The sequence below is a fragment of the Oncorhynchus mykiss genome, chromosome 19 (assembly GCF_013265735.2).
Source record: "Oncorhynchus mykiss isolate Arlee chromosome 19, USDA_OmykA_1.1, whole genome shotgun sequence".
Lineage (NCBI taxonomy): Eukaryota > Metazoa > Chordata > Actinopteri > Salmoniformes > Salmonidae > Oncorhynchus > Oncorhynchus mykiss.
Genome location: NC_048583.1, coordinates 58,046,714 through 58,062,081, shown reverse-complemented (window position 1 = coordinate 58,062,081; position 15,368 = coordinate 58,046,714). Strand labels below are relative to the sequence as shown.

The following is a 15,368-nucleotide window of genomic DNA, read 5'->3' as shown; positions in this document are numbered from 1 at the left end:
GAGTGAGAGAGTGAGAGCGGGAGAGAGAGAGAGTGAGAGAGTGAGAGAGTGAGGACGAGAGAGAGAGAGAAAGAGAGTGAGAGCGAGAGAGAGAGAGAGAGAGAGAGAGAGAGAGAGAGAGAAAGAGATAGAGAGAGAGTGAGAGCGAGAGAGTGAGGGCGAGAGAGAGAGAGAGAAAGAGAGTGAGAGAGTGAGAGAGAGTGAGAAAGAGTGAGAGCGAGAGAGAGAGAGAGTGCGAGAGAGAGAGAGAGAGCGAGAGAGAGAGAGAGAGAGAGAGAGAGAGAGAGAGAGAGAGAGCGAGAGAGAGAGAGAGAGAGAGAGAGAGAGTGAGAGCAGGAGAGAGAGAGAGAGAGAGAAAGAGAGTGAGAGAGTGAGGGCGAGAGAGAGAGAGAGAGAGAGAGAGAGAGAGAGAGAGAGAGAGAGAGAGAGAGAGAGAGAGAGAGAGAGAGAAAGAGAGTGAGAGCGAGAGAGAGCGCGAGTGAGAGAGAGAGAGAGAGAGAGAGAGAGAGAGAGAGAGAGAGAGAGAGAGAGTGAGAGCGGGAGAGAGAGAGAGAGGGAGAGAAAGAGAGAGAGAGTGAGAGAGCGAGAGAGAGAGAGGGAGAGAAAGAGAGAGAGAGTGAGAGAGTGAGAGAGTGAGGACGAGAGAGAGAGAGAAAGAGAGTGAGAGCGAGAGAGAGAGAGAGAGAGAGAGAGAGAAAGAGATAGAGAGAGAGTGAGAGCGAGAGAGTGAAAGCGAGAGAGAGAGAAAGAGAGTGAGGGCGAGAGAGAGAGAGAGAGAAAGAGAGTGAGAGCGAGAGAGAGAGAGAGAGAGAGAGAGAGAGAGAGAATATAACCTTCCTCCTTAGCGTCATGCCCATTCACAGCATGTCAGCGATCTAGCATCCGTGCCATGATGCCAGTGAGACAACACAGTGACAGGCTGAATGGACTAGACCAGTCACAAGCTCCAATGTGGAATTAAGAAGGCAGACCAAGTAGCAGGAGAGAGCCGAGTGGAAGCAGAACTCAGCAGTGCACACCTGATGTTTCATTCCTCGGTTCAAATGAGGACATGATTACATAGCAGTGTCCTAGTGATTAACAGCAGTGGTGTTTTCTTTAGAAGCTGACAGAACACACTAAATCATTTTTAAATTAAATCCATGTAGTTAATACATGAATAGGTTTAGTTTTTTGGGCTTCAGTTCAAATTCATTAAGTTCATCACATTTTATGCTCCATGGCAGTACTTTCGTGAATATATACGGAGTGAGAACAATGTTAGGTAACCCGGTACTTATTAAAAGCCGATGGGTGAAATGCTTTATTGCTTGTGTATTATTACACCCCAGCCGGAACACTCCATTCTGCCACCTCTGGCTGCTTGGCATTCCCATCAATGTGAGAGGCTGACACACACTCACCCCGGTCATGTCTCCTCTCTGTCCCTCAGTGGTGGAACGAACCCCCCCCCCCCCCCCCCACTGCCAAAACAGCAGAATCGCTGCCTCAATCTGAAAACATACCTCTTCAGTCAGCCCTTTGGCTCAGTCAGCCCTTTGAAATTGTATTGGCTTTTACTCTCACTAGCATTAAGACTATTGGTACATATCTTGGTGAACATATATATATATATATATATATATTTTTTTTTAAATCAGTGAGTAACAAGGTGACAGAGCACATTCCCGTCTTCCACGTGGTTGTCCATATTAGTAAGTGGATTGTGGGTCTTGAAATCTATTCATTGTCCTATTCCTTCTTTTCACGTCATGCTAACTGCCAGCGCGGTCTCAGGGATGGTTGTACTGCTTATTGAAGGTCATACAAAGTCTTGTTGCGAAAACACACTGCTGCAAAAAACAAATGGGGTGGCATCACGATTAAATAACCATAAAAAGGGAACCTTCGCTGTGGATGGAGGTATCTCAGATCTCTGTGGAGATCTCTGCGACAAAAGAGGTATTGAGTGCCTCGGAGGAGACGGAACAGCTGAGAGGGATGTGATCCACCATGGCCATGATTTTGGCATGTAAATGGCTGGAAAGGTTGTGGTAAGAAATCCAAAATGTGTGGAGACTCAATGCATTGAATGCAAATCAATGGTTTGAGTTGCTCCCACTTTAACATGGTTGTTGTTTCTGTGCCACCTTCAATTAGGTTGTTGTTTCTGTGCCACCTTTAATTAGCATTCAATGCATTGAGTCTCCACACATTTTAGATTTCTTACCACATGGAACCTGTTGGCTATAGGCAATAATGGTAATTAATAAGGAAATAAAATTGCTGTTTCGGGCGGCAGGTAGCCTAGTGGTTAGAGTGTTGGGCCAGTAACCGAAAGGTTGCTAGATCAAATACCCAAACTGACAAGGTAAAAATCAGTTTTTCTGCCCCTGAACAAAGTAATTAACCCACTGTTCCGAGGCCGTCATTTTAAATAAGAATTTGTTCTTAACTGACTTGTCTGGTAAAATAAAAATGTCCAAGAGGTTTAGGCTGGGATTCAATCCGTGGTGTGCTATAGAGCAATGCACCAGACAGCTGTCAATGCAGCGATTGGCAGAGATCCCATTCACAGTAAACGCTGCAGATGTCAACTCTATTGTAAATTACCTTAAAATGTCAAGCGCTCTACAACGTGCCTCGGATTGAATCCCGGCCTTTAGACTCTTTCTAGGAATCTCCCATTACATTTGCAGTGGAATGCTTACTGGGCCTTGGATCAGTTCACGACATCTGGCTTTCATTTAAGCAACGATTCAAACACGTCTCTCGTTCTTTAAGCCAAAGACATAAAATAGATGTAAAATATCAGTTATAATATCAAATTGGGAGCTATTTCTATGACTGGTATACTTTGTAAAACCTGAGGATCTGCCAGAAGAAGATATAGTGAGCACGGCAGGCTATGTTCTTGTGACATCTATTTCTGTTATCCACTCTGGTTCAAGTTGTTTACAACATTTAATACATTTAATCATACATTTCCAGTAGAGAGTAGTGACCAATCAGAATATCCTTTACTGGAATGAATGTACCATGTGACTCCACTTGAAATTTAAACTAGAATGACCTCACTTGAAATCTAGTTGAAAGTGGGAGCTGACACATAAAATAAGACAGTACTACAGGTGTGTTGTACATGTCACCATGCACAAAGCAGTCTTTTAGGGGTGAATCAAAATGGAGAAGATAAAAAAAAATCCTGGAGCATAGATGATTAATGGAGCATGAACACAATGCTCAGTGATATCCGTTGTGCGATTACGAGGACACGGTCCCTTATATGTAACGCGTACGTTGCAAACGTCCAATTACTCACCACAACGACTCTTTGGTCCGGCATGGTCTCCGCGGCTGTGCTTTGTGTTGTAGTCACTGCAGGAGCCTGGGCCACAGTGACTGGGCCTTTTCTTCTGGGTGGGAAACTGACATCTGCTTCCAATCCTCATTTGTAATGCCTGTCAAGTGTCACCGCCACCAGCACCAGTGTGCTTCTCGTAACAGTTTACATTAAATTGTACAGCTATTGAGTTACTTTGAAACGAACCTGGATTATGTCTTCCCCACTGCGAGTGAAAACCCAGAAGGCACAGGTTGGAGTCTGGGTGTGATATTCTGGTTATGCAGAGCAGCTCGCTGGTAAGGAGTTCTGACTGAAATATGGATTTCTGATTTGTAATTTTTGTTGAAAAGTACATACCATTCCATGTTCAAGGTCAGAGGGAGGTAAATGTTCTTGCACTTAAATCTAATTTAGATTTTTGTATAATGGTAGGGAGGAAGCTGGGTCAAAACAACACGAGAAAATCATGGCAAGCCGTTGGAAGTTGGAACCATGGTTTCATTACAAGGAGTTCCAAAACATCACTAAGACAGCAGTACAGGGAGTTCCAAAACATCACTAAGACAACAGTACAGGGAGTTCCAAAACATCACTAAGACAACAGTACAGGAAGTTCCAAAACATCACTAAGACAACAGTACAGGGAGTTCCAAAACATCACTAAGACAACAGTACAGGGAGTTCCAAAACATCACTAAGACAACAGTACAGGGAGTTCCAAAACATCACTAAGACAACAGTACAGGGAGTTCCAAAACATCACTAAGACAACAGTACAGGGAGTTCCAAAACATCACTAAGACAACAGTACAGGAAGTACCAAAACATCACTAAAACAACAGTACAGGGAGTTCCAAAACATCACTAAGACAACAGTACAGGGAGTTCCAAAACATCACTAAGACAACAGTACAGGGAGTTCCAAAACATCACGAAGACAACAGTACAGGGAGTTCCAAAACATCACGAAGACAACAGTACAGGGAGATCCAAAACATCACTAAGACAACAGTACAGGGAGTTCCAAAATATCACTAAGACAACAGTACAGGGAGATCCAAAACATCACTAAGACAACAGTAAAGGAAGATCCAAAACATCACTAAGACAACAGTACAGGGAGTTCCAAAACATCACTAAGACAACAGTACAGGGAGTTCCAAAACATCACTAAGACAAAAGTACAAGAAGTTCCAAAACATCACTAAGACAACAGTAAAGGAAGATCCAAAACATCACTAAGACAACAGTACAGGGAGTTCCAAAACATCACTAAGACAACAGTACAGGGAGTTCCAAAACATCACTAAGACAACAGTACAGGAAGTTCCAAAACATCACTAAGACAGCAGTACAGGGAGTTCCAAAACATCACTAAGACAGCAGTACAGGGAGTTCCAAAACATCACTAAGACAACAGTACAGGGAGTTCCAAAACATCACGAAGACAACAGTACAGGGAGATCCAAAACATCACTAAGACAACAGTACAGGGAGTTCCAAAACATCACTAAGACAACAGTACAGGGAGATCCAAAACATCACTAAGACAGCAGTACAGGGAGATCCAAAACATCACCAAGACAGCAGTACAGGGAGATCCAAAACATCACTAAGACAACAGTACAGGAAGATCCAAAACATCACTAAGACAACAGTACAGGAAGATCCAAAACATCACTAAGACAACAGTACAGGAAGATCCAAAACATCACTAAGACAACAGTACAGGAAGATCCAAAACATCACTAAGACAACAGTACAGGGAGTTCCAAAACATCACTAAGACAACAGTACAGGGAGTTCCAAAACATCACTAAGACAACAGTACAGGGAGTTCCAAAACATCACTAAGACAACAGTACAGGAAGTTCCAAAACATCACTAAGACAGCAGTATAGGGAGTTCCAAAACATCACTAAGACAACAGTACAGGGAGTTCCAAAACATCACTAAGACAACAGTACAGGGAGTTCCAAAACATCACTAAGACAACAGTACATGGAGTTCCAAAATATCACTAAGACAACTGTACAGGAAGTTCCAAAACATCACTAAGACAACAGTACAGGAAGTTCCAAAACATCACTAAGACAGCAGTACAGGGAGATCCAAAACATCACTAAGACAGCAGTACAGGGATATCCAAAACATCACTAAGACAACAGTACATGGAGTTCCAAAACATCACTAAGACAACAGTACAGGGAGTACCAAAACATCACTAAGACAACAGTACATGGAGATCCAAAACATCACTAAGACAACAGTACATGGAGTTCCAAAATATCACTAAGACAACAGTACAGGAAGTTCCAAAACATCACTAAGACAACAGTACACGAAGTTCCAAAACATCACTAAGACAGCAGTACAGGGAGATCCAAAACATCACTAAGACAACAGTACATGGAGTTCCAAAACATCACTAAGACAACAGTACAGGGAGATCCAAAACATCACTAAGACAACAGTACAGGAAGATCCAAAACATCACTAAGACAGCAGTACAGGAAGATCCAAAACATCACTAAGACAACAGTACAGGAAGATCCAAAACATCACTAAGACAGCAGTACAGGGAGATCCAAAACATCACTAAGACAACAGTACAGGGAGATCGAAAACATCACTAAGACAGCAGTACAGGGAGATCTAAAACATCACTAAGACAACAGTACAGGGAGTTCCAAAACATCACTAAGACAACAGTACAGGGAGTTCCAAAACATCACTAAGACAACAGTACAGGGAGATCCAAAACATCACTAAGACAACAGTACAGGAAGATCCAAAACATCACTAAGACAGCAGTACAGGGAGATCCAAAACATCACTAAGACAACAGTACAGGGAGATCCAAAACATCACTAAGACAACAGTACAGGAAGTTCCAAAACATCACTAAGACAGCAGTACAGGGAGATCCAAAACATCACTAAGACAACAGTACAGGGAGTTCCAAAACATCACTAAGACAACAGTACAGGGAGTTCCAAAACATCACGAAGACAACAGTACAGGGAGATCCAAAACATCACTAAGACAACAGTACAGGGAGTTCCAAAACATCACTAAGACAACAGTACAGGGAGATCCAAAACATCACTAAGACAGCAGTACAGGGAGATCCAAAACATCACTAAGACAGCAGTACAGGGAGATCCAAAACATCACTAAGACAACAGTACATGGAGATCCAAAACATCACTAAGACAACAGTACAGGGAGATCCAAAACATCACTAAGACAACAGTACAGGAAGATCCAAAACATCACTAAGACAGCAGTACAGGAAGATCCAAAACATCACTAAGACAACAGTACAGGAAGATCCAAAACATCACTAAGACAGCAGTACAGGGAGATCCAAAACATCACTAAGACAACAGTACAGGGAGATCCAAAACATCACTAAGACAACAGTACATGGAGTTCCAAAACATCACTAAGACAACAGTACAGGGAGATCCAAAACATCACTAAGACAACAGTACAGGAAGATCCAAAACATCACTAAGACAACAGTACAGGGAGTTCCAAAACATCACTAAGACAACAGTACAGGGAGTTCCAAAACATCACTAAGACAGGTGACATATAGATTGTGCAAAACAACTGAATTGCTTCACACTTAGAGCAAAATATACCAGTGGCTGTATATACCCTGTTAGTAAGGTTCAGAAAGCATTTATCGCTTGCTGTGTGGGTGGAAAACTCAGATTTCAGGTAACGTGCTTTCAGGAACAAAACAATATGAGCACCCACAGTCTGTTAAATCACCACAGATAATAAGATCCCCCCCCCAGGGGTGTGTTTTGGTCCCGTTTATGATGATGCATTTCAATGATAGTAAGAGTCAATTCTTCAATAAGTTGAATCATGAGAATTGTAGATGATCCCGCTTTAGTTAATGTCTTACCTGGCTGGGAGAAATAACTATAGTTTAAAATGAATGAGATTATAATTTAGTATATATTTAAGAACAGAAATTGAGCACAAATTGAATTGTAATGCAAACACCGAGGCAATGTATATAAAATTCAGAGAGATAAGATGGGGAGGAAACGCGATTGGTCCAAGAATACCTACAGACTAGCAAGAAACATGTATCCTCTGGCCAATCCCCAAATGGACTTCCCCTCCAGGAAAAACCCACTGCGAATGTCCTGCTCTTCCTACTGATGAGTAGGAAACGGAGTGCCCCATATCTCATCATCCCTGTGTTACATCAGGGCACGATCTGCTCATCTCAGGCACATCCGCTGTGTGTATAGCAGTTGAGTGCCAAAAGGGACGGAGCGAGTGCCAAAAGCGAGGGACGGACTGTAAAATCTGCCTCAAATGTTCCAATCCATGTGCTTACTCGGATTCCAAGCCAGGAGATTAATGTAATTCTCTGGCACAACAGGAATTCTATCAGTCCCAAAGGAGTCAGTGAGGTTAAGATCCGATAAGTAGTAGTGTTTAAATCCATGCCGCTGGGCCTGTCGGGGTGAGCGGCGGGACACTGGACTCCACTCACGTCGTTAGGAAAGTTACTATAGCGGTGATCAAAGGCCATTTAAGCCAGGGGGGAGACAGGGCGGTTACAACACCCCTTGTCAGCCCAGTCAACACTGGGAGTGGGCCATTCAGTCTGTTTAGGTCACCAGGCCAACAGAGGTAACCAGGGTAAAAGCCTTGTAAGTACTGTGGTTGACCTTTGACCTATAGGGGGGGTTATACATTAGAGCGGGACGTTCCTGTACTGGATAAATGATTCACTATGATAAAAGCCTCCTGATTGCATAATATCGACCAAAATGCAATGCTACTATAAATGAGTGTTAACGTTAAAACAATATAAATCATCACTAGATAATTTATCAAATGTTTTATTGCAACTAAAAGGAATTTATTTCTATGTCATGTGTAACGCATATGCTGGGAGTCGGAAAGCAAGTGCAGGTGGTGAGTTTAATAATAATCGGAACATCGAACAATATAATAAACACGAGTAGTGTATAAACATGAAAAACATAAACAATACTGCCTGGGGAAAGAAGCTAAGGGAGTGCCAGATATAGGGGAGGTAACCAGGAAGGTGATGGAGTCCAGTTGAGTGTCATGAGGTGCAGGTGCACGTATCAATGGTGGCAGGTGTGCGTAATGATGAGACAACATCGAGTGCCAGAGAGGGTGGAGTGTGAGTAGACGTGACAGTACCCCCTCTGACTCACAGCTCCAGCCGCCGGACGACGCCGAGGACCAGGAGCGGTCCGGTCGCTTCTTCTGAGGCGCAGGAACCTGTAGAGCCGGCCGAGGCATGGGAACCTGACTTGCCAGCAGAGGCATGGGAGCCTGACGAGCCGGCCGAGGCATGGGAACCTGACGAGCTGGCCGAGGCATGGGAGCCTGACGAGCCGACCGAGGCATGAGAACCTGTTGAGCCAGCTGAGGCATCCCCGGTTGCTTCGGCAGTGGCACTTGGACCCGACTTGTTGCCCTGTTGCTTTGCCTTGGTGAGGCTTTGTTCTGTAACATGCACGCTGGGAGTCAGGAAGTACAGGGAGAGCACATGTAATAAAAAACAGAACATAGTACAACACAAGAAACAGGAAAAGCGTACAGACATGAAACAGAGTCAGTAACGCCTGAACCTAAGGGAGTGCCAGATATAGGGGAAGGTAATCAGTTAGGAGATGGAGTCCAGTTGAGTGTCATGAGGTGCAGGTGCACATAACGATGGTGGCAGGTGTGCGTAATGATGAGACCTCTGGCAACGTCGCGCGCCGAAGAGCGGGAGTGGGAGTAAACAGGACATCATGCTATTGTGCAGAGTTTCTCTTAACCTGTATCCTGTTATAAAGCACTCTAGGGGATGTTACAGGGAGATACATTTCAATAAATAACCATAATCAGTGTTTCAATGGGTCTGGTTTTCTCCAGGTGCTAACCACCACCTCCAATGTTGTACTACTTGAGTATGTATGGGCACTTGTACTGTAAAATCAACTGTCATTTTTCTACATGATGGAAAAGGGAATATTGCCCGTTTTCTTTAGAAAATAAATGAGTATGAAATATTTTGTACTTTCTGTCTACTTTGTAATTAATATCTGCTAACTTTTTTGGAAGAATCTTTCTCTATATTCTCCTATTATATCTCATGTGGGTGTGATGATTGTTTACTGTGTGGAGATTTAACTCAGATGAACCCCCGGCAGGAACACTTGGCTCTGGGGAGGCGTGGGCGGGAGGTTGCTTTCTAATTTGAGCGAACGTCTCCTCAGTATCCTCGCTGTTGTTCTGATGACTTATTTTGCATTGGAGCGGTGCGGTTATATAATTCTCAAACGGAATTGCTAAAGATATAGTGCCCGAGCCTGGCCCTTGTTACTCACGACTCTTTAGTCTCTAATCATTAGGATCCATTACCTTATTAGCTATCTGTCCAGTACTGAGAATCCAAACAGAATGTACAGTCACGTAGCAGACCATAGAATCAAAAACACCGTCGTTCGTCAAATGAATTGACACGTTCCAGGAATTTGACCTGTGAAATGGTGCTGACATGGAAAGACAAAACATATACAGAAAGAATAGAGGAATTCAAAGTGAAACGTCACAAAGGACACGGTGTTGTCAGTGATGACGTCATAGCGGTGCACTCAGGTAGGTCAAACGGTCACCTGTGATACAAGTCTGTATTCGATGTTGTGCGATTGACAGGCCATTAGGGGCAACAGTGAGCACTGTTACCTTCAAGTAGGCGTTTGGTTTTACCTTGGCATTGTGGATGGGGATGGTGAATGTACAGTAAGCATCCGTCTCTGGTTCCAAAAAGCCAAAGGTTCAATGTTCAAATCCAGCAATAGAAAGTTTTTTTTTTGTTTTAAGCCAATCACAAACCTTAACCATTCTGAGGTAATGCCTAAACGTAACCTTAGAACGATACAGAGAAGTAACCAAAATGTAATTCTGACGTGAGACTGTGAGAGCTTTTTGGTACACTAGTCTAGACCTCAAGCCAAAGTCATGAGGATTTGGCCAATTTTCAAGTGATAAATTTCAGCCAGGCTACAGCTTTACAGCAATTTCCTAAAAGTGCTCTTGAAGTGAGTCATCCTTTGAACTGGGATGAACTTAGTGTAACAGGCACCACGCTTCACTGCTCTGCTTCAGTGCTCTCATGTGGGAAATTATGCATGGTGATCCTAGCAAGAGAAAAAAGATGAGTGAGTGATTGCCACTGTCATATTTCTTTTTCGGCAACCACCATGGATTAGTGTGTTGTTATTCTTGGCAAGCGCTGACCCCTTGACTCACAAAGCCCTAATATCTTGGATTAAAGTTGGCTTCAATCATTTGTTGCCAGAGGGCATTTCCTGTGCCTGAACTCCCTTTTCAAATTTGTCCTTTTAATTATCATGTGCCCTCATTATGTTTTTGTTGGCTTTGCCCCATGCTTCATCCTTACAAACAGCTGTGCACAAGTAGTTTCTGTTTCGCTCCTAGCCCTAGTAATACACCCATGAGAAAAAAGGAGGCCTTGAGATTTCGATCCAACCAACTGTGTAATTTTTTTTTTGGGGGGGGGGATAAAATTGATATTTAATTGGTTTTATTGGCAGGAATATACATAAAATTAAGAAGAGGACAGATAAGAGGATACAGTTTATAGAAATGTGGTGGGACCGGGTTTTGATTTGACTCCATCCCACACAAGCAGGGGACTGCATATGTGCTGAGGGTGGTGACCTGCTCCACCAACCTCCGCCACAGCCGTTTAAGTTTTGAATTGTTCTTTGATTTTGTCGAGTTATATAATACCTGTACTGGCTAATACATTCCTCCATAAAGATATTTAAAAGGAAAAGAAGCTGGCATGTTTCAACAGATATATTTCCTACATGGGACCATTAAGGATGGTAAGCAACTGTGAGAACATGTCAAATAGACAAAGATGCATTCTTCTACACCCCCTTAGGCATGCTCATTATTTAGTAGTACTGTGATTGCACAATACAGTATAAGACCAAGCAATATTGGTTAAGAATTGCAAAAAGGGGTTGAAAATTAAGATTTTCTAGAAGTCACGGTGTGACGGTAGTATGGCACTGTAACACAATGCAACATTGTTGCATCAATGTTGCTAACGTAGTTCCATCATAATTTCTTAGATAGTTATGTATTGAACATTTAGACAGGGCCATGATTAAATCTGTCTAAATTGTAAAGTCGTGGTATTGTTGAATATTAGTTATGACTGACCGATAACCATCAGTAATGTTAATAAGCTGGATCATTTTAAGTGTAGCTTGGCATATTAGCATATTAGCAAACAGTGCTAACATTAGTGTGATGGTGGTGGTTGAACAACGCATGACGATGATGATGATGACATATGATGGAAAGACGGAGACCAAACAAATGGATATAAATAGTGTTATTGTAACGACGGAATGTCCTGCAGTTAATGAATGAACATACATTAATTTGACACTGTCAAGCACTGCCTTAGGCACTTTAGTGTAGCGTAATAAAATGCAATCACTATTTACTGCCCCTAGTGGCTTGAAAAAAATGTTATGCATTGATCCTGGTCCATGTTGCTACTCCAATATGTGGTGTTAACTGTTAATGCGGTCAAAGTATTGAAACCGTAGACTGCTATGGTTGCACTGGTTTCTGGTTTCTACAGATACTATATATATATATAATACTTTATTATGATCATGCACAAGCCTTTATAATGTCTTATAATATTTGCATTTTTTTTTGGTTTTTTTGTCATTTAGCAGACACTCTTATCTAGAGTGAATTACAGTAGTGAGTGCTTACATTTTCATACTTTTTTTGTGCTGGTTCCACATGGGAATTTAGTCAGGATCAATAAATGGTTGTTATATAGTCAGGATCAATAAATGGTTGTTATTTAGTCAGGATCAATAAATGGTTGTTATTTAGTCAGGATCAATAAATGGCTGTTATTTAGTCAGGATCAATAAATGGCTGTTATTTATTCAGCATCCGTAAATGGCTGTTATTTATTCAGGATCAATAAATGGCTGTTATTTAGTCAGGATCAATAAATGGCTGTTATTTAGTCAGGATCAATAAATGGCTGTTATTTAGTCAGGATCAATAAATGGCTGTTATTTAGTCAGGATCAATAAATGGCTGTTATTTAGTCAGGATCAATAAATGGCTGTTATTTATTCAGGATCAATAAATGGTTGTTATTTAGTCAGGATCAATAAATGGTTGTTATTTAGTCAGGATCATTAAATGGTTGTTATTTAGTCAGGATCCGTGAATGGCTGTTATTTATTCAGGATCGTTATTAGATGATAATGAGGCTGGGGTCAAGAATGCTTTGACAAATCTGATAACACATTGTAACTGTATCACAATGCAGTATACCTGCAGGCTTTAAGTAAAGTGTTGTAACGTTTTCTTTGAGAGTCAGCACACTTTTCTCCAATCGACTTGCTAGTTTACTTTGAATGTGTATAGGGAGATCCAAAACATCACTAAGACAACAGTGACCATGTCAAAAACAGCAAGCAACATGTTTATGCATTCAGAATGTCCCATAAATTCCATTTTTATTCGCATGGTAACAAGTACAAACACTTTAAAAAAATCCAACAAAAAAAGATATTTGGATACTTGCAATAATTGTAGCTTTACATTTTGCATGAATTTCAAGTGAAACAAAGACCTCATTCAGCATTCCGATGTTTGTTGTCAGGAACATGTCCATAATTCCTAGAATCTATTGCGGAAGGGTTTGCTCGAGATTAAGGCTTCCTTTTCCACGAAAAGGGCAAATGAGTGCACGCTGCATTTAAAATAATAATCAACATCTATTTTTAATCAGGGGACATTTCTCCTGAGGGCTGATCAGATCTAGCTTTGATCCCTGTGTTCAGAAAGGTATTTCAGTATTTATTAGGGTTCTGCTACGTTAAGGCTCATGCTGTCAAGAGCACCCCAGCACCTTGTGCTGGGGACAATAAAATACCAAATTTGCAGTTTTGTCACGCAACACAATACCACAGATGTCTCAAGTTTTGACTGCAGGAATGGCCACCAGAGCTGTTGCCAGAGAAAATAATGTTAATTTCTATACCAACATCATTTTAGAGAATTTAGCAGTACGTCCAACCGGCCTCACAACTGCAGACCCTGGATAATGCCAGCCCAGGACCTCCACATCCGGCTTCTTCATCCCTGTGGGATTGTCTGAGACCAGCCACCCGGACAGCTGATGAAATTAAAATTTATTTACCTTTATTTCACTAGGCAAGTCAGTTAAGAACAAATTCTTATTTTCAATGACGGCCTATGAACAGTGTGGGCAGAACGACAGATTTGTGCCTTGTCAGCTCAGGGGTTTGAACTTGCAACCTTCCGGTTACTAGTCCAACGCTCTAACCACTAGGCTACCCTGCCACCCGTGTTTCTGTCTATAATAAAGCCCTTTTGTGGGGAAACCCTCAGACGGATTACCAGGACGTGTACTCAAAGCATGCGTGGACCCACTTGCAAGAGTCTTCACTGACATTTTCAACCTCTCCTTGACCGAGTCTGTTATACCTACATGTTTCAGGCTGACCACCATAGTCCCTGTGCTCAAGGAAGCGAAGGTAACCTGCCTAAATGATAACCACTCACGTCTGTAGCCATTAAGTGCTTTGAAAGGCTGGTCATGGCTCACATCAACAGCATCATCCCGAATACCCTAGACCCACTCTAATTCGCATACCACCCCAACAGCTCCACAGATGACGCAATCTCAATTACACTCCACACTGCCCTTAAGACACTAACAGCTTACAGACGGTAGGCAATTAAGGTCACAGTTATGAAAACTTAGGACACTAAAGAGGCCTTTCTACTGACTCTGAAAAACACCAAAAGAAAGATGCCCAGGGTCCTTGCTCATCTGTGTGAACGTGCCTTAGGCATGCTGCAAGGAGCCATGAGGACTGCAGATGTGGCCAGGGCAATAAATTGCAATCTCCGTACTGTAAGATGCCTAAGACAGCGCTATTGGGAGACAGGATGGACAGCTGATCATCCTCGCAGTGGCAGACCACGTGTAACAAAACCTGCACAGGATCGGTATATCCGAACATCACACCTGCGGGACAGGTACAGGATGGCAACAACAACTGCCCGAGTTACACCTGGAACGCACAATGGACCTGGACTGTCCCATTGACAATCCCATTGAGCACGTCTGGGACTGTTGGATCGGAGGGTGAGGGCTAGGGCCATTCCCCCCCAGAAATGTCCGGGAACTTGCAGGTGCCTTGGTGGAAAAGTGGGGTAACATCTCTCAGCAAGAACTGGTAAATCTGCAAATCTCATCTCCATGAGGAGGAGATGCACTGCAGTACTTAATTCAGCTGGTGGCCACACCAGATACTGACTGTTACTTTTGATTTTGACCCCTCAGATTTGTTCAGGGACACATTATTCTATTTATGTTAATCACATGTCTGTGGAACTTGTTCAGTTTATGTCTCAGTTGTTGAATCTTGTTATGTTCATACAAATATTTACCCGTGTTAAGTTTGCTGAAAATAAACGCAGTTGACAGTGAGAGGAAGTTACTTTTTTTGCTGAGTGGCGGTGTCAGAGGAAATCCCCCAAAATTGTCAATGACTCCAGTTACCCAAGTCATAGACTTTTCTCTCTGCTACCGCACGGCAAGATGTACCGGAGTGCCAAGTCATGGTCCAAAAGACTCCTTAACAGCTTCTACCCTCAAAGCCATCAGACTGCTGAACAATTAATCAAATGACCACCGGACTATTTACATTGATCCCCCCCCCATTTGTTTTTACACTGCTGCTACTCGCTGTTTATTATCTATGCATAGTCACTTTACCCCAACCTACATGTACACAGTACCCCCTGTATATAGTCTTGTTATTGTTATCTTATTGTGTTACTTTTTACATTATTTTTTACTTTAGTTTAGTAGTAAATATTTTCTTAACTCTTTCTTGAACTGCTCTGTTGGTTAAGGGCTTGTTAGAAAGCA

General features: G+C 42.3%; 1 long non-coding RNA gene across 1 annotated transcript; it reads left to right on the top strand.

Annotated features, from left to right (window-relative positions):
* Nucleotides 1-6,591: 6,591 nt before the first annotated feature.
* On the top strand, nt 6,592-14,935 carry LOC118941499. Its single transcript, XR_005037807.1, has 3 exons — nt 6,592-6,918; nt 13,469-13,474; nt 14,926-14,935. It is a non-coding gene; the product is annotated as an uncharacterized LOC118941499 (long non-coding RNA).
* Nucleotides 14,936-15,368: the final 433 nt, after the last annotated feature.